At 38.9% G+C, this 24,697-nt stretch overlaps 1 protein-coding gene and 1 long non-coding RNA gene across 2 annotated transcripts in view; one reads left to right on the plus strand and one right to left on the minus strand.

Annotated features, from left to right (window-relative positions):
* Nucleotides 1-24,697, minus strand: part of bsna (bassoon presynaptic cytomatrix protein a) — a 153,745-nt gene that overhangs the window by 120,003 nt on the left and 9,045 nt on the right. The gene's annotated exons all lie outside the window — the stretch shown is intronic.
* The window catches only part of LOC132989517 (uncharacterized), a 216,555-nt gene continuing 210,580 nt past the window's right edge, over nt 18,723-24,697 (plus strand). The window contains exon 1 of the long non-coding RNA XR_009675921.1: nt 18,723-18,991. This is a non-coding gene — a long non-coding RNA (uncharacterized LOC132989517). The remainder of the gene's footprint in view (nt 18,992-24,697) is intronic.

Below are 24,697 nucleotides of genomic sequence, written 5' to 3' on the forward strand. Positions count from 1 at the left end.
CACTTTGTAGTATTTCCTCACTTTTTTTAGTCCTTGGTCCTACCATGTCAAGTTGTACATATTGGAATGGACCTGAAGACTAGCGGTCCAAAGGACATGGCATCAATCAATCAATCAATCAATTTTTATTTGTATAGCGTCAGACATAAGCTGGCATAAAATGACTCGGGGCATGTCCAGCTACACTTTGCTGTTTGAACAGCATAAAATCTGGATGCTAAGTGAAAGGCAGATTGCAAAGACATTGGATTAAATGGATTGATTACAGATAGATCTGTTATGGGCGTAACATGAATCAGAGTTAGCTCTCATTCCTTTTCAGAGTCAGGTGCGCCTGCAGGCAGACATGTCGATTTATCTAAATGGCTCATGTAACGTCTCTCATTCAATTGTGAAGAACCAATATGCCCAAGGGTGCTAACTTGGGCATACGTTAATTCATTAATTTACACAACATGGGTGAGGGCCATGAAAGTGAGAACTGAGTAGGATGGAAAATACCAAAAGAAGACACTTGTGCTGCTCACCTAAAAGCTTCACACCTGCTTTATGATCCTCATAAAGACTAATGCAACACTGCAATACAGTCATGTCTTCTTCACTAATATCTTGAATATTTTTTTGTGTGGTCTTTTTGAATATGTCAGTTTAACATTTGAAAGTCAACCAACACATGACCATTACTTGTGCCTATATTGGCAAGCTAGCTTTCTTGCATCAAAATCAATAATTGTGGCTGAAAAATAAGAAACCCGCAAAGGATTGACACTGCCTGATCTCAAATGGGGAGCTATTATTTATTATTTAACTACTCACAACTCCCAAACTGTGCCGAATTCTCAATGAAACAAAAATCAGCAAATCATCGGTCAGTGATGTTTTGAAAAGGGATATAATCAATTCATTCTGAACATTTATATAGAGTTGAATAATTCTATTCTGCAGCCAGACCAGAGTAAATGTAAAAAGCAGCATTGGTTGATACCACTATAGCATTTAATTGGAAAAATATCTTAATTTTATCTAATATATTATGAAATGAATGAGCAGAACAGGAGAGTTCTTCTCTCTTGGAGGAGTTATTGTACCTTTATTCAAAGAAATTCAATTATCTGCTCTCTGCCAGAGAAACAGCAGCCCAACAAAACATTAAAACACAGCTAAGTAATGACTCTTTCATTCATTGGTAGCTGCTGAAAGCCATGAAAAGACTGCTGAATTTCCACAGGCATCAACACATTTAAGTGGAACATCACAGACTGAAGCAAGAGAGACTAGGCATACACACATTCATAGCTTTACTGTGTGTAAATGGCAACACACACACACACACACACACACACACACACACACACACACACACACACACACACACACACAAACTTGAGGAAGAAAATAACCCACATTCATACACCTCCACAACATACAGTCATCACACCCGAGGCATGAGACACAAACACAAACGCACACCTGAGGGAAAGCAAACGGGTACAAACTCTGCCTGAGGACACTTCATAATGGTATCTTTAGAGGTTTTTGAAGGTTTTTCACACATGTGACAGAACAAAAAGAATGTATCAAACCAGATCTGTTCATTAACAAAACTCCAGTAATATCACCCTGTTTTAAATATTTCAAATCTACATTATCGATGACTTACTGCACACATGCAACCTACATCAGTGTAAGGAGTTAAACAAGCACTACCTGGTTTGGATTTTTCTATGCCATTATGTAATTCAGCTTTAATCTTACATTTTGCAACATGATCCAAAGCATTTCAACTGGATTTCATTAATAAACTGAAGTGTTTTAACCACACAACATTTGAAATGTGACTGAAGCAGTACATAACTGACAAAGCATGTCTCCAAAGCGTTATTGGACTTGAGCAATTTAACTTTCAGTATTCAGGCTGAAATAACACAAGCTCAGTGCAAAATCAGTGCAAATGCACATTTTAGGTCTATTCTTGAAATAGTGAAATATATTTCTGAAAAGAAATACTGCAGCTCATTTTAAATCACGCAAGATGTTTATTGTTTTTTTTTTGCTTAACAGAAGTGTATCTATTGTGTAGTATCATGAATTACTTCTCATAAATCCCAAAATGGGTTCGATTTATATAGGGGAATTTTTCTTGTTTATTCTTCTATTCTTTGGTCTGTGCTGTCATTGATTGAAGAAGTCTAGGCTCGGTGTGAAGCCAGCTGTAAATGGTCAGAGCACACTGAAATTGGAAATGTTGATTTACTGAGCTCCAGTGTCACAATGTTCCAGGCTGCTTCCCAGTTTACTGAGAGGTTTTCTTCTTGTGAACAGTCTGGCAGTGACAAAATCTCCTCTGCCAGCCTATGACTTTTTCTCCTTTTCTAAGCTATTTGTCTTTCTGCTCTCAAACTTTCTCTAAACAAACTTTTTATCTGCCACATCCCGCTCTGTTGGCTCACTCACTTAACTCTTCATTGCCTCTCTGTTTCTCTCTCTTTTTACTTTTTTGACTTTATGGCGGGACTCAAAGGACAAGTGAACCAAAGGCAACCCTGTTTGTTTGTCTTAGTTAAAGCAATGCTCCAGCAAGTACCAAAAGGGCAGCAACACACATTTCAATCTGGCAGCATTTTTTCCCAGTTTCCATTCTCGTAGAAGTGGAGGGAAAAGTGGGACCCAGGCCCCAGTGGAGTCAGGGGCCTGATATAATCATATACTGTAGGTCTTTTTTGTACTTGCCTTTTAGTCTTTTAACTATAGTCGTCTTTAACTTCTTTACAGGACTTCTTGCAGGATAAAAAACTCAAAGCAGCTAGGAGCTTTTCAATCATTGTGTAAACATTGAGGTGTGTCAGAGAGGTTTACAACATTAAGAAAAAAACACATCTGATCATCATGGCATGTAACCAAAAGTTGTTTGAGAATTTTAAGTTGATAATGATTTAAATAACTTAATAACTTTTAAAAGAGTGAAAGACTCAACTTTCTGTTGGTCGAGTGATGTTGTTACTGTGGCTCTTTAATATATATTATTTTAATATCATGGATAAAAACTCTTGTATTTACTCTTGTTGAGGGTCCTCATCTTTTTCCACCCCTGTGCCCAATCTTTAATGGAGTTGAGTTTAATACAGAGCATGTTTACCTACAGACATAGCATGGTCTTAAGATTGTATCCACGTATTTTAATTTTTTATTGTATACATATCTTCAAAAAAGATCTTACTGTATATCATAAATGCCTCTATGTACATTAAGATTATCCATAGTAGATAAAATGTTTCAAACTCTGAGCTGATTACATTCCACCTCTAGTTGCATTGCAGTGGAGTCCTTCACAAATGTTAGAGTTTAAATGTGAACACTTCTATATAAAAAAAATATGGGGTTTTGGATTATAGGGTTGCATGACACAAATGTAGATGTCGGCCAAGAATTAAACACGAAACCATGACAGAGCTAGAGATACTGGATTTCTATTTCCAGGAAGAGCCCAGCACTAATTGTTGTTGTGAGAAACTGATGCTGATGTAGGTGACACACCAAATAATAGGAACTGTCCTTCTCTCTGTGTGTTTACTCACTTCAACATGGCGTCACACTGGAGACATTCATCACTGTCCAACCAGCTCTAATGACCCAATACACATGCTTGTTCAGTCAAAGTGATTTCACCCCCTCCCATTATAACCCTTAATTTAGTATCTGATTGTGGGCGAAAGGGATAAGGCTTGTCTGTCTATGGAGTGTAAGTGACAAAGACAAGGACAGGGACGAATGATGAGAGAGGGGTAGAGACCGAGAAGAAGAAAAAGAAACTCTAAAGAGGATGTGACGTTTTTTTTTTCCTAGGTCTCTGGAGAAAGAAACAAACAGGACCTTCAAGATCTGTCACAAAGAGTTGTTAGATTTCTTTGGATCTAACTCTTTGATGTTATTCCCACTCAAAAACAGTTTCATTTTCAGCATAGAGATTTTCACAAATTAAAGCACCAAACCTTTCGATGTAATGGTTGGTGTTGATTTTGTGAAATGTAAGGCCTGCACTGCTGACTCGAGTCCCCCATAGCCATGAATAAGGAGACAAGAACTCAGCATCACTAACACACGGATCCTCCCTTATGAAACATTGTCTTCTCACTGTGCTATTGCATAAACTCGGGGATTACATCTCCTGATCGAGTCATTTGCTGCATTTGGGATACATACATTTGTTTAATACATTATTATTATTATTTTTATTAGGTGCAATAGAGTGACAAAACTGGTGATATATACATAACAAATGAGGCACAAAAAACAAACAGACAAGGTCAGGACAACAACTCCAAAACACAGTAAAGGGGAGGGAGAGAAGGTGCTTGTAAGAGGGACTTGAGAGGTAGAAGAGAGTTGAGGAGTTGAGCAGTGTATATGGTATGTGTAGTTTAATACATTATAATGGGCTGATCTGACGTACTCAAGTTTGGGGTGTTCGGAAACATCTGGCTAAACTTGTGAACAGTGCAAACGCCGTCGTCTGAGTCATCCTGTGTTTTCATTCTCAATGTTGTGTAATGGCGCCTCTATATGCAGTGGTGTACACAATGATGGGCAGGGTGGCAGGGGCGGATCCAGGGCCCCACTTGAAATCTGATGTGCCTACCCAAAATCCTAAAACAAATATTTAGGCTGTGTTGAAACAGGCTGCTAGAAGCTTTGTGGCACATTTCAAGTAGTTTAAATTTTTTAAATTGAAAAATATTTTTTATAAAATTGGGATTTGTCATGATCAATACCAGCCTCTTCTGTGATTAGTCATGGTTTGAATCGATTTGAAAGCACTTTTTTTAAAACATATTCTCCCACAATGTGGCAACCTTAACAGATATTAACACATGCTAATTTTGCTTCAGAAAGGATCATTTAAGTCACTACATTTTGAGATAGTGCTGTTAGAGTGGATATCCTGGATTAACTTGTCACTGATGTGTTGAACAATGAAGCTGTTTTGATACTATAAAATGAAGGTGACTGGAAGGACTGCAGTCGGCTGCCTGACTGCATACTTTTTCATTTGCAATCCCAGAAAATCCCCAAAGGAAGTGCTTTCGCCTTTTATTGATGTTAGCCTTAGCATCCATCTCTTCCAGTTGATACGCAGAGCAAACAGAGATTTGAGTAGGATTTACCTGATCTTGTTCCTCCTAGCCTGGTATATTTCTTATCCCAGTTCTAGACCTGAAGCAAAAACAAGTCTATTTAGGTTATTGGTGGACCCGAACCAAACATCTATTTTCTCCTCCTCCTCTATTCCTCCTCTGCCGCCATTTTTCCCCACTCACGGCTGTTGACAGAATTGCTTTAATGCGGCCCATTTATTTCCATCTGCCTCCTTTTCTTTCCCTCCTTTCTCTCCAACTAACTCCCCATTCATTTCTATTTTGTCTTTGTCTCCTCTGTTCCCTGTTTTTTTTTTTTTTTCTTGCCCTTCTTCATTACCCCCTCTTCTCAGTTATTGAGATGTGTACTCATTTAACTTTGTGGAGCTTTGTTGAGCGAAGAGAAAAAAAACTCTTTTGTTAAATTCATGACTGCTAATCTGTGTAACTTTCTTGCTACCTGTAGGTCTACTTTTCTCACATTTTTAGGCAGGAAGTTCTCTTTAAGACCAAGACTAGTGTAAACCTGCTTCCACTCAATCAGGAAACTCTTGTGTAAGTGATCACTTCCTGAATCATCTGTGTGCACACTCTGAATGCTCTTCCTTAACTTTGTCAGTTCTTCTTCATGACAATTTTAAATGTTCCAGGCTAAAGTTTGTGTAAGTACTTTTCAGATAAAAAAATCTAAACTAAAACTAATGAAGCTACTTCATCATCGACGCTTTTGATTTTCATGTGAGCCAGAGCTGATGAGCACGGCAGCTGATGCTCTTTTTTATCCCGTTGGCTCCTCCGACAGATGATTCACCACAACACAAGCACAACCTGTTAATGGCTGTTACTATGGGCACCCGGTCTACTGGGTACATGCAAACATACAGCAAAGATCTTTTAAATGCATGACCATGTGGGAACAATGTATGCACATACATTTACGCATATTCACATTATTTGCATTAATTTTCGAGAAAAATGAAGCTTAATAGATTCCCATGGGGGAACTTGGCTCTAGTAGCTGCAAATTATAACAAGTAACCTAGTTTCAAGCAAGTCGTAAACAACAGTAATAAAACATGACGCATACATGCCAACATACTCACATCCTCACTTGTGCCCTTGACTGTTTTCAAGCAACATTATGCAAGAATATACATTTTCAATATTTACTATTGAAGTGCACTGCACTCTAACCAATGGCTGAAAAGCCAGTCCATGATTTATTCTAGTCCATTCTCTTGTCAGTTTGCTACCATGATTACAGTTGTCTATTCTAGTCCTATCTATTCTATTCTAGTTTTCTCCAATTATGGATTTCAGTGCCTTTGCCTCCTCAATGAAGATACAGAGCTAAGACTAGTTATTAGTGGGGATAAGTCAAAAACACAGGGCTTTCAACGAGGAGGGGTTGAATCACCCAAGGAGACTAAAAGCCAGCTTTGAATTGTGTACTTTTCAGTATTAATGTGACATAAAGAGACTCAAATTGAGTGTACAAGAAGGAGTGTTTTTTTAAGCTCATAGCATGTGTGCCCTAACCCCACATAAACTGATAATCAGATTTAACCTCTTTTTAGAAAGTTTGTTCCTTCACCTGCGTGGCATTATTTCAATTATATCATCATCTAAATTAAAGAGCCCATATTATGCCCTTTTTGGGGTTCATATATTTAATCTATGTTCCTACTTTTGTACGTTCACAATAGCTAAAGTTCTAAAAAAAGTGTCTGTTTTCATGTACTGCTCCTCCTTGCTCCCTCTCCGCTCTGAGTCCGTCAGCTGCGCTCTGTTGAGCCCACACTGTTAGACCCCACGTGGGCCAAGTCTGCTCTGATTGGTCTGCCGATCCGCTCTGTCGTTATTGGTCAGTTGCTCAGCACGCGTCTCGGAAATTTCAACATGAGCTGCAGGGCTTGCCACAACGAGCCAATGGGCTTAGATCAGTGATCTCACACTGACAATGACGTCGCACTGACAATTTTTTTATCGAGGGGGGCTAGAACCGAGCGTTACATGCAGCTAATGCTACAGCTAACAGGAGGACGTAGGAGAAGCTGCGTTTCCGCGGACTTTGAATTTTTGCACATAGATGTGCCTAAACATGCACAGGACACTTGGAAAACACACTAAAGAGCACATAAAACCAGAAAAAGAAGAATATGGGACCTTTAAATCAATTACTTGCCACCATCACATAATGCTACATTCAGAGGATGCTGTCTTTTCAGATTTTGCTTTGAGTCCATGAGGAATCATCGTAGCTCAACCCAAGTTACTCAGTGCACAATAAAGCTGTGCCATTTTCCCTGTTATCTAAATAATCTGGAAGCTGTTTTTTTCATGAAGTTGCATGAAGGCATGAGTAGGGCTTGGCGATATATGCAGTTTTTAGGATATATCCATATAAATTAAACAAAATATAGGCTTAGAAAAATGTGTTTCTATCGACATAGTTTGTTGCTTAAAATAAAGTGAAACTTTTCTTCCTTAGAGCCGTTGTATTTTTACTTTATTTTTTCACAAACAGGTCATATATTTTAATTTTACTTTTTATGTACATGTTGACATTGTGCAGCTGGCCGTTATTAAAGTGCCTGTGTGACATTTGGCATTTGGCCCATGGGAATTTGACTTAGAAGTGACTTTGTTTTCGTTACTTAAAAAATAAATAGGTATAGATATTGTGTTTCACCATTCAGCCAAAACAATATAAAGATATGATATTAGGTTTATATCGCCCAACCATAGGCAGCTCTCAAAAGAAGCCCCTTGCACACAGCCTGGGTGGGAGCATTGTGCAAATGTTGTGGGCATGTTATCCGGCCCCTTTACAGTCTGTAAACAAGTTGGAAGGGGTTGCCATGGTCGTTATGCCGTTTAACGAGCAGTGGATATGCAGAGCCAAAATGATGTGTGTGTGTAAATGGAGGAGCTGGCAGGATTGGACAGGGATCAGTGTGTGTGACTACGTGTTTTGTGTGTGTGAAATGTTGCCGCTGAAGTGTTAAATGTCACGCTTCTTTCCTTTCCAGAACAATGACATGCTAAGAGCAACAACAACACACTGGCTGACCTTCTTTTCGGCATCGCTGAATAAAAAGATCAAGATGCATACGCTGTTAAACATCACAGCATATTTAATCTGATATTTTTTGCCTTTCATTGGAAATGAGGAAGAGAAGAAGCCTTAGTCAGGAGAATGAGAAGATATTATCGTAATGCTGCAGTGCATGACTGGCCTTTTTCAATCAAACCAAAGACCACAGCCAGTCATTGCACCATTACATTATTAAAGAGGAAATAAGCGATTCAATTAGGACAGCGGATAGTCATAAATTGGGGAGAGAGAGAGAGAGAGAGAGTGGGGAATGACATGCAGGTCAGATTTGAACTTTATTTTTTTATAAAACAAAGACAATATTTTAAATGAAAAACATGATTCAAACCAGCTACCGGACAAGTGTTATTAAAACAAAGTTATCAAAAATACCTGACGCCAAAGATAACAGTACGATTATAAAAATACATGTGTCAGTGATATCATGAGCTCAATCATGATACTTTAATGGTAAAGTCATCTGCCTTAAGCTCATGTTATATAACAGTAATGTCAGTTCAACTCTCGGCACATAATCTCTTTTTTAAAAGTTGATGGTGATGATACACGTTACATTAGTCGTAAATGGGGGTAAATTAATCCAAAATAGATCGGGAGACAATCCAAGATTGACCCACTCTGAGTCATTTCATCACTTCTATTCATTCTGATCAACTCAAAACGGTTACAGTCCTAATAAGATTATTCAGTAGGTTGAGCAGTGTTTAGAGGATGCATATTCTGCAAAGCATTATTACAGTATGTAAGCACTTGGTAAAGATAAAGCTTTGTTATGTAATCAGGGAGTGGCAGTACTTCAGCACAGCTGTGCCGTTTACTCGTGTGCATTCAAACACCGACTTGGAAGGATGTGTCGTATTGTAAAGTGCACACGTTCACGCACACAGAAAGACACATGCACATCAGAACATACACACATACTGTACTAACAGCACATGTTCTTATGGCAGCTGTAAGAGGCTTTACTCCGAATGACTTTGTAATGATCCCGTCTGGTGCTGGGTAAAGGCCACAAACACTGACCTGGATTAAAATAAAAACACATGCTACAAGGCTAAATAATGAATTCTGTCCTCTAAGTTTAAAGTGATACTTCCCCCTCTGCCCGCCAACAATGACTTCAGCCTTACCAAAGCGCTAAATAAAGTACAATGCAGTACACACTTCACACCAGGTGCTTGATGGTTTCTGTTTGATTTACTGCCAGAGGCTCGACCAACATTTACATAACAAAATGTATTCTATTACACCCAGGTGCCTTTCTATTGCACACTGTCTTTAACTGCAGCAGTGCTGCTCTGTCAGCCAGATGTCTTATGGACTTCTCCATCTATTTATGTCTTTAACCCATATTTTTGTAACCTTCTGATGCTTTCTCAGCAGATGGCTGCTATAAATGCCGACTGCTGAATTGTCATTTTTAATGCACTTGTGTGAGTGGATTTGTTTGTGTGGAAAGATTTGGATTTATGCTTTCAATATGCAAGATGCAGAGTAGCTTTTCTGTGTTTCCTTTATTAGTATGCATTTATCTGCAGTGAACTCTACTCTTTACATGTATCTTTGTTCCTGTCTTTAATTGAAGTGTCTCCAATAGATGTGCTACTCCATTGGAACAGTTTGATAAAATGACAGTAACCTGCACACACACCATGTCTACATCTAGGTCTCTGTGTGAGAGCTGGCTCACACTGTTTTCAGCAGTTGGAGATGCCATCTACGCCCCGGCGCATAACATACTGTTCATTATGCACCATTCATACACACATACACACAGGTGCATGCACCTTTGCTTCCAGCTTGCAATCACATAGAGTATGCCTATACATATTTACACCCTAACCCCTTTCACTTACATATACAGGAGCAGTCCCCGATTGAAATGTATAAAGCCTCATCAACTTTCCCCCCGGTCAAATCAAGTCCCAGTGAGAGGAAATGCAAGAACAGAAATTGGATTTTGAAATTATAGCTGTCTGGATAACTTGCAGTTGGAGGTCTGTCTGTCTGTCTGTCTGTCTGTCTGTCTGTCTGTGTGTGTGTGTGTGTGTGTGTGTGTGTGTGTGTGTGTGTGTGTGTGTGTGTGTGTGTGTGTGTGTGTGTGTGTGTGTGTGTGACAGGCTGAACAGCTGGCTGCACTACTTGCTGGTTGACTGGCTTTTTGCAAAGTACTTGACGGACTGTCCACTCTCTCATAGCCAGTTTATTGACTGATTGATTGGCTAGCAGAATAACTGATGATTGAGCATCAATCTTGCTGGCTCATTGACTGGAGTAGTAGTAGACTAGCTTAATTAGCATTACGTGGATTATAAACTTAATCAGCTAACTAGTCTGGTCAAATGACAGCAGAGCAAGCTTGCCAGACGCGTGGCAACTGTTTAACTCACCAACTTGATAGCCTACTCGTAGATAATGTGTTTTTTTAGTCTTTCCTACAATGTGGTTGGTTTCTGTGTTATGAAATGACTGAATAATATACTGAATGACTGGAAAAGTTGACATGACAATGAACATTTTACTACCTCTCATATGGACAATTAAGTAGTATTAATCTAATGTTTTAAAGTGTGAATCCTTCCTGTGGTAGGTCTATTATAAGATGAACCTCAAAATAGTGGAAATAAATAGGCATATAATAATTTCACACACATAGCATACATATAGTGTACATTTGGAAATAGACCAACCTGTTGTTTGAAATGAACTATTTTATAATTTTCATAACTGGGAGAAGAGTTGATGAGGCATTATTCTTTTCAGTCAGGATCTGCTGCTGTATGTTTGAGTGTGAGGGGGTTGGGTGTTAATGTAGTCTGCGAGCTCTAAGCAAAGGTGCACCCTTTGTTAATGGGTACATGTATTGTACATTATCACCACTATGCAAATTAAATGCAAAGTAACTAAGTGGGTTTTGAAAAGAAACAACAACCTCTCTACCAATTCCATGCAGAAGGCTTTGTGTAACATTTATAACAGATGATCGTTACCAGGGAACATAATTCAGGTCGCAATTAAATTGCTTTGAAAAAAAACATAATAAAAAAAAAAAACGTCCTTAATTGAATGTAATTTCTCAAGACAGGAATAAAAAAGACATACTAATGATTTTCATAACATACTGTAACCTGCGTGATTGTGAGTTGGCATGACACTGTAGCAGTGGGATGGATACTTATGGGGGATGTTGTGCTAAACTTGGCAAATCTCTGCACTGGACTCGGAGTATAAATGAATGGGTAATTAAATAAACATAAGCTAACACCGCATACATCACAGTGGCTCATGGCTGTTGCGCCGCTGTCCTATTTTGAAAGCTCCAACAAATGCATCCTCTTTTTCCCGGCCAACAAAGGATCCATCCTGTGCATCCTTTTATGGTCTCACATATCCCGAGATTCATGGCGTGCCAATTCAAATGAGCCGTTGAGCTGCTCAAGCAGCTGAGTAATGCAATTTAAATATACTGTATGTAGTTGTTTCTCCTCAGCCAAATAGCTACCAATGGTAATATTAAAAAATAATCTTCAAACTACAAATCATCTTTAAAACAACAGGTAAAGTTACATGATTTTAGTTATGTTAGCTAAATCCAGTGCAGCTGTTGAGGTTGCTAGGCGACAGGAGTGGCTGTTAAAAACGAAAGGGTAAGGGACAGCTGGTGACACAATCCTTTGTTAATCAAACTGTCTCATTTCTGATCAGCCTGAGCATATGAGTCTATGCACACTACAAAGGCTGGGTCCTTTGTAGGATGCTATTCCCAAAATGAGACACTGCTGTAGTCTGCTTTTTTAATCACTGTACTTTTTTAAGCCCCAGCACACATACTGCAAAGGTTCCTTTAGCCAGTTGGAGAGGTCTTGTACACTGCTTTTTCACCATCACCAATCTCAACATCAATATCAAACTACTCCACTGGCTTTATTTACATACGATTATTGAACCGTTGTTGGTCTATCTGTCATATGCTTTCTTCTCTAGCTCTGTGATGATGTACCTAATCACAACATACAAGGAGTTTACATTTTGCTGCCAAACACTTTAAAACACGTGGCTCAAATAAAATGATGCATACATCAAACCAATGGGACATGGTCATCACTGCAAGCCCCGCCCTCTAGTGACTTTGGAATGTATTTACATCCCTGTACAGGCAATATTTGGTGAAATATTTTAAATTAAGTTGTTTTACTGGAACTTAATTTAGACTGTGAGCCCTTGAAAAAGTTCTATAGTTGGGAACATGGCTTAGGAATGGCTACGAGACTACCTGTCACAACATCTAGCCGACTGACTGACAGGTGCTGTATTGCTCTGCCCAGACACCAAGATGAAGGCTGTCCAATTCTGACAAATGGAGCCTGGTGGGGAAATGATCAAAGGGAAAAGCAGTGAGCTTCAAGAGAGTGGAGAGGGGAGAGGAAGTTTTCAGAGAGAATTACCCTGCTTAGCATGCGTAGCCCCACTCTTGGATACTTTCCTGTACCCTATCTTTCTCCATACATGCCCAGATTTATACATAAGCTCTGATATGTATAACTACCATCACACATATTTCAAGGTATTTCCTCCCTTACCGTACCTGCTCACTAAATTCAATCAGACTCCTCAACATAATGAATTATTATCTCCAGAGCTTAAGTTCTATATTAGTTTAAATCAATCCTAAGAAGAAAAAAAAATAGTCATGTAGATGTTAAAAGAGACGTTCAAACACTAAGATGTAAGGACAAGAATCTGATCACACAGGAGAAATCAAAATGGAAGTCTAAGTCTTAACTAGAGCACCAGCAGGGGATTGAAGTAGTTTCCCTCTCACTGCAGAGTGAACTTTTAAAAACACCCCCCGACACCTCCTCTGCACTTTAATTGAAATTCCTATCATTGGTGTGACGCCTCAGGGAGGGGAAGGCGAACAAATGCATCAAACAGAGGAGTAAAAAAAAGGAAAGGTAGAGGTTGGACTGTGCAGCTGTAAACACAGAGGAATAAGCAAGTGTGAAGATGCATGAAGAACAAATACACAGGCGGCCATATTGCTGTCTGTTTGTTAGAATCTGACTTCAACAGTGGAAAGAAAAATATACATGCAAATTTATGCATTAATGTGTGTGTTTGTGTGTACTTTGGTGTATTTGTGTGAGTGTGTAGGTGGTACGTTTGGTTATCTACAGAAAGGTGCAGGTTAAACTAAGTATTCAGTTAAGAAAAGTTAGAGATACCCTTTACCCTTATGGACATGAGAGCAGAGTAGAGAGATTTGATAGGATCGCTCTGAAGTGGGCGTGGCTTAGTGAACCGGGAGTAATGAAGGTTACCTTTGGCCGTAGACTGTATAAAACATGGATGTAATCGCAATTTCAACACCCATCTTGTTTTTGAAGTAGAGATCTGATGCCAAACAATCAGGGCTGTCATATTAGAATGAGCTGGAGCTGAAAGGGTTATTTAGCCTCCTTGTAAACGGCTACAATGCTCCCTTCTGACGGTCAGATCAGCCACGCCCCTAATTATGCATCATTCTTAGCCTTAAGAAAGTCTCGACGGATGAAAAAACCACTTCCCCTACAGTGTGTGCCAATACATTTCTGAGCTATTCAGACCAAAACTTTTTATTGATCCAGGGTGTAAACATGGTTATTTCTGTTGTAAAAAAAAGACAATTTGCAGCCAGCCTCAAGTGGACACATGAGGAGCTGCAGCTTTTTGCACTTCCACATTGGCTTTATTTTTCAACATAGCATGTTGCCGTCGGCTTTTGGCCACCATGATATCCATGGTAGTTATGTTTTATGTATGTATTTATGTCATTGTGCTGTTTTTATGGATGTATTGACTACCTCTGTTGCAAACCAAATTGCCCCTCGGGGACAATAAAGATTTTCCAAATCCAAATTCCAAATCCAAATCCACAACTCCCTAGCTCTATTGTATTTTTTATAATTTGCTGTATTAAACAACATCTTTTATACTGTACGTTATTGTTTTGCTTGATCCTACAAGAGCTATCAGGGAAAGTTCAGATAAATTATTGTTGCATGGTCGCGTGTGTATATGAGAATATGGAGCACAGGTGTTTTTCTTTCCACCTGTCTTTCTCTCTTTTATTCCCCATAATGAACACACCCCTCTCCTTCCTTCGCTTACAGTCCTTCCCCCAACTTTCCCTCTATCTTTGTTCACACAGCAGCTTGTTTAGCCTTAATAAGAGTCATTTCATAATGATGCTCATTAAGTCAACCAACATGCCCACAAGGGAATCAACAAAAACAAAAGCAGCATTGTGTTGTGGGTAAGTGAGCAAAAAGAACAAACAACATACTTTCACCTTCCACAATCAGACACACCTGAGGCAGCGGGAGACAGACTGGAGTCAAAATGTACTCAGATTAGCAGGTTAGAGAAAGAGAAAGAGAAAATACATCTCAGGGGGAAAAAGAAGATTAATGTGGCTTAAATCTGCCTTTAAGAGTTGATTTGTCGGACATTTAAGATGACAATTTCAACTTATAATCACTGATTATCTCTGCAGCTCTTTCAAATCACTAAAAGGCACAGGGCAGTGAAAGTGAATATCAACAAAACATCTGCAAGTTTCCATTTTTATATGTGACTTCCCAAGAAAGTCAAGAGGAGGCCGAGAGAGTACATAAAAAGGTCCTCATAGTTGGTGAAAGCATTCAAAATCAAGAATATTACAATATGATTCATGAATGAAAATGGAAAAATAATTCACAGAAAATAATTGAATGGGCAGTTTCCATTCATTTTGTTATTTGTTGGATGCACAACAATTAGTGTTAAGTAGTTATGGGCAATTACATTTCCATCGCTTGGCTCCTTCCTGTAGTTTTTATATCAGATGTATTTAGGAAATCCCACAAGTAAAATTAGAATTATTTTATTTCTAAATCACTACAGAAATAGAGAATCACATATGAAGAGAGAAGTTAAATTATTATTAATTATTTACTCTTTGCTCTGGACAGCAGCTCTCACATTGAATTTTGTTCATGTAAATAAGGCAAATGTCATAGGATTAGAGCCAGCGACAAAACAGGGGTTCAACTGCTTTTTTATGTACATTGTTGCAAACAGAAACCTACATTCGTTCACACAGTGTATTCTAGGGCAGTCAAGTGCAGTGGGAAGTAAATCCTCCACTGGTCCTCTGAGAGAACAGTCTCTCCCTCCGGCGATCACTGACCACTGATCACTGACTGTGTGAGCCTTGGGATTGCAGTCTACTAAATATAACCAACGTCCCGTGTTTCTAATATTAGAGGCGCTTTGTATCCTGCAGGACCTTTGCGCAATCCCCTGACTTTACTCCACCGCTGACAATTATACTATCACAAACTCTAAGCGACCAATGATATCTTTAACTTAAAATGTATGGCAAAAAAAAAGGAAAGTATTGATTTCCTATTAAGGAGCTTTGCCTGATGATTGTGATGATAAATGAATCAGAGGAAACTGGTCACTTCCTGTTTTCAGGTAGACTTGTTGCAGGCAGCATCTTTGTCAAACAACTGTTAATACAGGTAAAAGTGTTTCAACTGTTCCTCATTGTGAGCACATCAGTAGGTGACTACTGATTCATTGTTGTTGTCATATCCATAACAAACAATAATGTAATAATCAATCATCATTAATGTATTTAATTTAGAACAATTTCTGAGTTGAGTCTGTTTATTTCTATAGCAATCTGGATGCTGAGATAATTAGCTGTTTCTATGGTAACTGCATCCTCCATCCCGCTATCATTACGGTCAGACTAACATTGTCTTCCCCTTGAATGCATTTGGTAATTCCCTGTAAGGAACATGTTACACTTTTTGGAGATGCGTTTTACTTTTTCTGTCACATCTGACAAAGTAAACCTTTGTCTAATTATCCCCTTCCAATATTAAATATTATTTCCCCAAACCAGTCATCATTCCCCCCACTAGCAGCAGCAGCAGTCTATTTCATGCTGCGTGTGTAATAAAAAGATTAATTTGTGCTGCTCAAACACAGAATGGGCAGTAAATGGGACAGAAGGATATAAATAGAGACTACCTCACTCAACACTTTCTGTTTCCTGACATAGATTGCTGCAAAAGAGGCAAAAAAAAAGAGAAGACGCTGTTGGCAAAAATCCTCTCTCCACCATCATCATCCTTATCTTTATATCTCATGTGGAGTTCCTCATAATGCATCTTTACTATGATGTGGCCTTCAGGGCTTTTATCCTCACTGTGGCTATAACTGTTCTTCTTTCATGCTGTTGCTCTCTGAGCTTCAATGCCCTCGATTACTAACTGAGTGATGTCATGTTTAAAACTGATGTAGTAACAAAGTGAGTACTAACGTAACAAGGACATGTTACTAGTAAGGGATAAGGGTCTAGACAGAAAACCAGTAAAGCCTGGACCACCCTTAAACTGTTTCAAACCTTAACAGAAGTTAAAAATGTGAGCGATCCTCACACCTAATGACAAATAATCATAGATTTAGCTGTTTTCTTCCTTTAGTGTGCGGAAAGCAACGATATGACCTTAACGACTCACCACATACAGTACTGACATATTCCATTCTAAATCAAGCAGAGTCCAGACTCTCAAAACTGGAAATCTTGCTAAATCTCTTCCAATCAAACGCGACTCAAGAGTAAACAATCATGATGCATGGCAGGCAGAAATAATTTTCAACCGTTTTGTGGACTACTTTTTACTGAAGATTCCCAAAGAAGAAGGGAAAACTATGAATGAAGATGTGTAGTCCACGTATGCATGGGCTTTACATGTGACAGTGCATGCTGGAGGAGAGTAAAATGTCAGTAAAATGTCATATGCGTCGGCTGTTGTGATCCTTTTTCAGTCAGCTGGCTTTCCAATTGGCTACCATTCCATTCATGTGACAATCATCGCAGTGCGTGCTCGGCCTAGGTGTCCTTTGGGGCTTCTACACACAACAGGAGGTTGGATCGTGATTAAAAAACATTTTTAATAATCACGATTTGAAGTCAGGGGGGCGCTGACATCCTTCTGAGCGGATCGGATGAATCTTAACACACCTTAAGCCGAAGCAAAGTCTGACAAGATCATCCTTAGAACCAATTAAAACATCTGGACTTTGCTTTAGATTGTCAGATGGGGGAATTGGGATTCAATCGTGTAGTGTGTTCCCAGCTGAAGGGAACATTTTTTCTGTTGTTCTAGATGATTTGAATGAAGAGTTTTTGTGGAGTAAATGTCCTAACTGTCTGCAGCACAGTCCCAACAGGCTGATGGATGAAAAAAAAAAACTTGTTTAACAGAAACAGATGGGAAGAACTTGTGCCAGACTGAAATGGTGCCATTAGGTTTTAGTTGTGAAGTATTTACTGCCACTTTGATGTGATCACATTATTAGCCAAAGGACCACAGCTGTCGTGCACAAATTAGCATTCGGCTAATTTCAGTTCTGATCACACTTGTTGGTCAAAGGCCGAACATCGATCGTGTGTTGGGTTTAATGCATCAATCATGTCTGAAACCAAATCCGAGGGTTTTAATTGGACTGTGGGGGCTCTGAAGGTCATGAAACTCAGGGAGTACACAGAGGACTCACTTCTCAATTCAGGCAGAATTAAATCAATAAGGGGCCAGACTGGAGTTATGAGGTTGCTGTGTGACGACGCAGCCTGTCCTTGGCAGAGCCACAAAACAACAGAACTGCTGAGCCACAATATGTCCTGCTGGATTTACCTCCGTCTCTTCCTCTCATCCCTCCATCACGCCTCCCTCCACCCTCCTCTCTTTATTCTGCTCATTAACTGTCATAGCAGACTGTCACACTGCATCAGAGACGAGCAGGCAGCCACTCAGCTGGGTCGTCCCAAGCATGAAGGTATAGGAACTATAGGGAAGTGGAGCTGCATCGTTTACAGACATGAGCTCAACTTACTAGACAAATATACTAAATTTGTGTCTAGTAGTCTTGATTAAATTTGCTTTGTTCGTGGCCTTCACTCAGACAGAAAAGAGATGTTTTTATAGCTGAAAACTCCCTGAAATTCAGCTAATAGCAGCGATGGAGAACCAAAACTTTATGATAAGAAATACTACAAGCTCTGTTCTAGTTAAAGTCTGTGTAGATAAATCTTTGTTGGCGTAATTACTAGAATTGAGACACAAGTTGTTGGTAGTGTTTTTAATATAATGGCTTTTTCAGAATCCTAAACTTAACAGATTATCGCTGTTTTAGCGTGAGGATTTACCAAAAACTACATTTACAATCAGCCCTTCGCAAAAAGTATGTAGGGCCAGGAGAGTACCCACAATCAACCCCACAGTTTGAGATCTTTTGTTGAATCCATTCTAGGGAGACAAAGCTGTAGATTGGTGAGCACCTAGTCTGAGATAACACAGGTGTGCTGGCTCAGTCTGTTAGAGTTGCTGACTAGTCCTACCCCTGACTGCAGGAGTTCAATCCTCTGCCCTCTGGGTGGAGGTAAAGGGCCCCTTGGCTCAGGAGGCTTCCTAATTAAGAACCATGAACTACAGTCCATTAGTTCACATTCACATTGTCGGACTAGTTGTTAAAGACGGTTGACTTTGTTGTTCTTTCTATAAAAAGTGTCTTATCACTTGTGTTGAAAGTCTTTATATATTGTTGATAGGGCTTTTTCTTTCTTAAAAGTATTATTTGTATTATTGCTGCACCAAAGCTTCCGCTGAGAGACAATGAATTTGTGAAATTGAATTGAATTCAAGTTTGACAAACAACTGAACCAAAACTAGGAAGGGATGTTAAACAGAGTTTGGGCTAAATCGTAAATTAGACAGAGTGGGGAATGATATGCGGCATGAGGAGCCACAGGTCGGATTCAAACCAGCACTGCCCGCTTTCTGTACACGGGGGAAACAAAATAACCACAAGGCCACCAGCGCCCCCATGTTTGAGGACCACTGAATACAAGTTGTCTCCTGGTGAGTAAATCAGCCGTTGACAGAGTATTAAAGAAAAGACAATTGTTTTTTCTCGCCTTCTGCAAGCTGTGAAATATGTATGACAAGTACAAGCTGCATGCAGGAAAAGAAAAATAGACCTAATGTACTGCTTCAGCTCCGAGACCAAAACCTCTTTGTCTTTTTATGACAGTGAATAAACTTTGCAATGGACTGACTCCAAACTGACACATTACCTCTCCAAAATCTTCCTTTCTTTTTACACTTCTGATTTTCATCTTCCTCAATCTCTTCTTTTTTCAGCGTTTACTTTTTTGATTATTTAAAAAAACAGCAGTTGTTGATCTAACACTCCTTTTTTTTCCTTTTTGCTACATTATTCCAATTTGTCAGAGCATTTTTTTATGCACATGCTGAAACAGGATTTATTCATTATTGGATTCATGTACAAAATCAGACAAGTCTGCGAGATAACAGACAGAGAAGCGGCAGCTCTTTTTGAACTGCTAGAAAACTGCTGGGAAACCTTTGAACATCAACCATGCGACCTAAATTCAAAATCCAATTTTTTACTAATTTCATGCTGATAAGAATAAACATCCTATTTCAGTGTCTCCACTGAGTCTTATCACAACATGAGTAGATCTGTGCAGAACATTTCGATGAAACTCCACCCTCTTTTGTCAGCAAACAAATAAAATGCTTATTATGAATTTGAGAAATTTAAGATATGACATTAAATACCTATGAAAAGCTTAAAATTCTGGTAGATGTCACCCTCTTTTCTTGTGGGTTTTGATGGGTGAGAAGGACTATTTAAAGGTCACATATTATCTGTGAAGTTTCTTGTTCTAAATCCACTCTGATCCTGTATTTGATCATGTCTATAAACCCCTCTATTTCAGCCCTGCTCAGAACAGGATGTTTCTGTGTCTGTACCTTTAAATATGTAAATGAGCTGTTTCTGACCACGCCCCCTCTCTGGAAGGGTGGCTCGGGCTTTCTTGCTCCATGCCCTATTGTTTACAGTGAGAAGGCAGACTCAGAGGGCAGAACAAACACCTAGCTGTGGGAGTGTCACCCACCTGGGGGAGGGGTTACTCCCCCTTGTGATGTCATGAAGGGAAAATCTCCAAACGCCCTGTTTGAGCACACATTTTCTGAAAAGTGGAGCAGGCACTGGACACAAACTGCAGGATGTGTTTGTGTCTGTAGACACAAACACATCACAGACCTTCTTTACAGTTCTGAGTTTTATACTTTTTGTTTAGGCTGCAAGGAAGAGAAACTTCTTTTTTCCCTGAATAAAAAAAAATAGAAGGATAAAGGAGCGAGCAGTAAATCAGTTTAATGCTACATATCAAACAAATATTAAAGATGGAGACGTATTGAGAAAGAAAACGACTATTTATCATTTTATCATTCTATCACCTTATACAGGAGAAAAACACACACACTCAAATTGCATGCTAAAGTATTTTGATTTACAGGTGCCCCATTCTTTATCTGCACTTCTTATTTTTTTTTCAAACTTGCACACACACACCATTTGCAGCCATAGCATCGATACAGGTAACATTTCCTGTCTGGTGGTGACAACATAATGAGGAAACATGGTGTGACCTTCTATAGCGCAGCAGAGTAAAAATGGCAGAGCACAGCAGAATATCTTCTGACAAACAAATGAGAGTTGGAGGAAAATGTGTTCCCCAACAGGAATAAACAAAGAACAAGTGCAGGGCCCCGTTAAACCCACAGGCATCATCACAGTGGGACAGAAAAATAGAGGAATACAGTTCAACAGCATCGACTGTAAAAAAAAATAGACCATGGGTTTAACAGAAACAAAAAAATCAAAAGAGAACATGGGCCACCAATGATTAACATGGGTCTTCTAAGAAAATTACAAAAATGAAACGTAGTATAGCAGTGTCAGCATGCAGAATGAAATAAGTGCATTTTGTGAAAATGATGTTAAACGATAACCAAACATAGTTAACAAGTGAAGATTCCGTTGAACTACACGTAGCATTGATATAAAGGCAAATATTATCAATATATACGCATATGTGAACAGCCAGGTCAGGAGAATCTCCATAGCAGTCCTCCTGAAATGATCTAGATATTTTAAGGAGTGCATATGTGGAAACAGCTAAAGAGTCTTGGCACTGACACAGTTATCATTTTCATGTTCAGTTATTAGCCAATGAGCTTGCCACCATGATTAGAACTTCCACAGACACAAACACATCCTGCAGATCTCAATGATACAAACTCCCAACTCCTATCTTATGCTTGTACATGCACTCTACTGTGATCTGGATGTTTATTTTTGCATGTTTAATGTAAGTGTTACTGAATGTATGAGAGTGGTCGTTATTCAGATAAAGAGTGCCATCTGGCAGGTATTTAACCTGACCTAAACAACTAATGCAATCAAAAATGAAAACAACAGTTTCTCCTATGGGTCATGGTGCACATAATGTACAATGCTCAAGAATCATTACTCTACTGTTCCTGCAAAACAGCATGTCTCTTTATTACAAAATCAGGCTTATTTTATCTGTTTCTCCAATCCAAGGTTTGCATGGATTAAGCCTGTTGGCCAGAAAAATGCCCGGTGGTAAAAACAATCTAAAGTGAGAATGAGGGACTTGTATGCAATTGAATCTCAGAGCAGGCTTCTGTGTCAGTTTCCATCTCTGCTCCTGGACAGTTCATTCTGACCAGACATGGCTTATTAATTGTCTCCTGTCGAGTCGGTTTCTGGCAGGAGACAGAGGAGCTGTGCAGTTCACTTGTTGACCCTGCAGATGTTCACAGTGCGTCAGGTCACAGCTGATCAATTAGTGAACATCAGAGCTTCAACCCAGAAAGGATTTCCTGGCGGGGTGAGAGAACCTCTCAACCTGTAGTTTGATAACACGATGCTGAAAAGTTCCATGTTGAACAAGAAGTTGTTAAACTCCTTCAGGGAGAGTTGGAATTCATACAAACAACAAAATAACTAATTTAAAGCAGTTTAATGCAAATCTCTGCACTGTCTGAGGAATAAAAATACATTTAAAAGTCTCGTCAAACCGTGTTATGCAGGCACTGCCTTCCAAAAATCTAAAATATCCCCTTGTATATTTTTTTTTCTGTATTTTAACTTTGTAGTACATAACACTCTTCATTGTAGTCCCAACAGAGACTGATTAGCATAGAGAGAAAAACATTTCTGTTATCCTTTAAACATCTTGTTGCTGTTTCATTAGTAGACCTACTCTGCAATTGCTGATATAAGAGAGAAAAAAACCTAACTTCACTGATAAATGATGCAGGTATAACAGCTGAATATTCAACAATGATAGTATATTGTGCATTGCTTATAGTGCAATGAGTTTGGTTAGCATTGAAATGGTGATTAAAAAGTCTAAAGACATTTAGATGTGAAGGACAAGAAAAAAGTCATTAGGACGTCTAGGAAACATATGATTTCACTTGATGAATACCAATAAACTACTCAATCAGTGGTCATTACGAAGATTTAAAGTTTGTTAAGATTTTTTCCAGCGTGATATTGTTCATTTATCAAATGTGAAATTCAAATACTTTCATACCAGGAAAAGATGTAACTGTTTAAAAGACATTATATCAAGTCAAAAGCATATCTTAGAATATTTCAGACACATTAAAGTTATATAATGTCTACTGGAGCCGATAGATCAGTTAATAAATGGCGTCTGATGGTGCGATATAATCCTAACTATGTAGTTTGAGGGGTTATTAAGGCACATGAATGATGATTAAGTTTTAAATGGACCTTGCCGAGCCTTGAAGGGCTAATCAGAAGCTCTTTATTGCAGAGATTTGAAATGGAGGCAGTTGTATTGGTACTGAGTAGCATCTTCTGAAAAGAAAATCAGGAACTAAGAAAACCAGTTTCACATATAAATGACGGATGAGACCAGATGAACAGTGTGTAAGTCTGTAAAAGCACGTGTTGACACTGTGGCAGCCACAGGACCAATACTGTGCAAAGTGTGAATACCACATCCTTTTAACACTTCCAAGCCATGCAGGGCTTGTTAAGGTAGTTACTGCCACTCTGCACTTTGGTCATTACATGAGGTCAGGGCCGACTAGACAAGTGTCTGTTACAAATCCCCACTGAGCCCTGGAAGGGGATGCAGCCCTCTGTGACTGACAGCCAAAACCATGATGCCTTGGTAATCTGGATTTTTGATCCTTCATTTGAAGGGATTTAGGTGGTGTGGCAAGATTCAACCCGACTGTGATTTCAGCTAAGAAAGCAACTTTTCATGCTGCAGATTCTTGGCTGAAATATTGTGGAAGTTTTTGCATTTGTCAAATAGATCTGTGTTCTGGCCCATTTTCGTCACTTTCTCTGCTTTGTAAGCCCTGAACAAGATTTTTTTTTAAATTTTTGTTGTTCTTTTTCATTATTTAAAGCTCCTGTGAGGACTTAATGGATAGCTAGGAAAGAGATGGAAATGAATAGTAATGCTTCTTTATGACCAACTGAAGCAAACAAGACCATTAGGGACAAGATTGACTATTTCTGTTCTACAATCATAAATGTTTGAAACCATTGCCATGGGGTAGACATCAGATGAAGTGAAATACAGCATAATGCAGAAGCAGCCTTTGGTTACATTCTCTAGAGCAAATACTTACAATGAGTGATATGTTTGACCTCCATAGGAGGCGCCAAAATTAACACAATTGAAAAGGTACTCACAGGAGATTTACATTTACACAAGAGCTGTATCGGTCCTAAAGTAGTAATTTCTAAACCAAGATTAAGGTCACTAGAAAGTCTTTTTTTTTTTAACATAATTAAAGTCTAAATTTTAAAGAGTTGGTCTACATCAAACATTTAAGCGTTGCCTAATTCAATCACTCTTGTTGCTTTGTTTGGAATGCCATACCAGGAGGACATCTACATTCATAACCCCACTTACAACACTCTGATTGGTCGATCAGTTTTCCCAAACAGTACAAATGGATATGATAGGGCAAGACACCCGACCATAGACGTTATATAAAAAGTCAACATAGCCACTCTTGTGTCATCCATTGGATTGTGATCACTTGAGGTTTGGACCTCAAGTTCTGACTTTTCGCAGCGGCCTAATGGATATTTTTGAGAATCTAAAGCGATCATACTTGGATGTAAGGGGGGGGGATGAGCCACCTTTCTAGGTTGGGAGGTCTCAGTGTCTCTTCAATCATAGGTAGCCATGTCGTATCTTTTTTTCTCCTTAATGCGACCACAATTTACAAATTGAGGTTCACACTGTATTAAATAATCGCAGGGACATTTACAAGTAATTTTGAAGTATTACTGTAAGATTCTTTATCTGTTGTAGATATGTTTGGTTTGATGGAAGTCTATTTAAACTATAGTATCTGAACTAAAAAATGAAAAATTAACTTAATACTGAGCTTATAGCTCTTGTGATGACTGATGGTTTCCCTTTCCTATGTTCTATGTGTTGCATCGA

This window comes from Labrus mixtus, chromosome 15 (genome assembly GCF_963584025.1).
Source record: "Labrus mixtus chromosome 15, fLabMix1.1, whole genome shotgun sequence".
NCBI classification, from domain to species: Eukaryota; Metazoa; Chordata; class Actinopteri; order Labriformes; family Labridae; genus Labrus; species Labrus mixtus.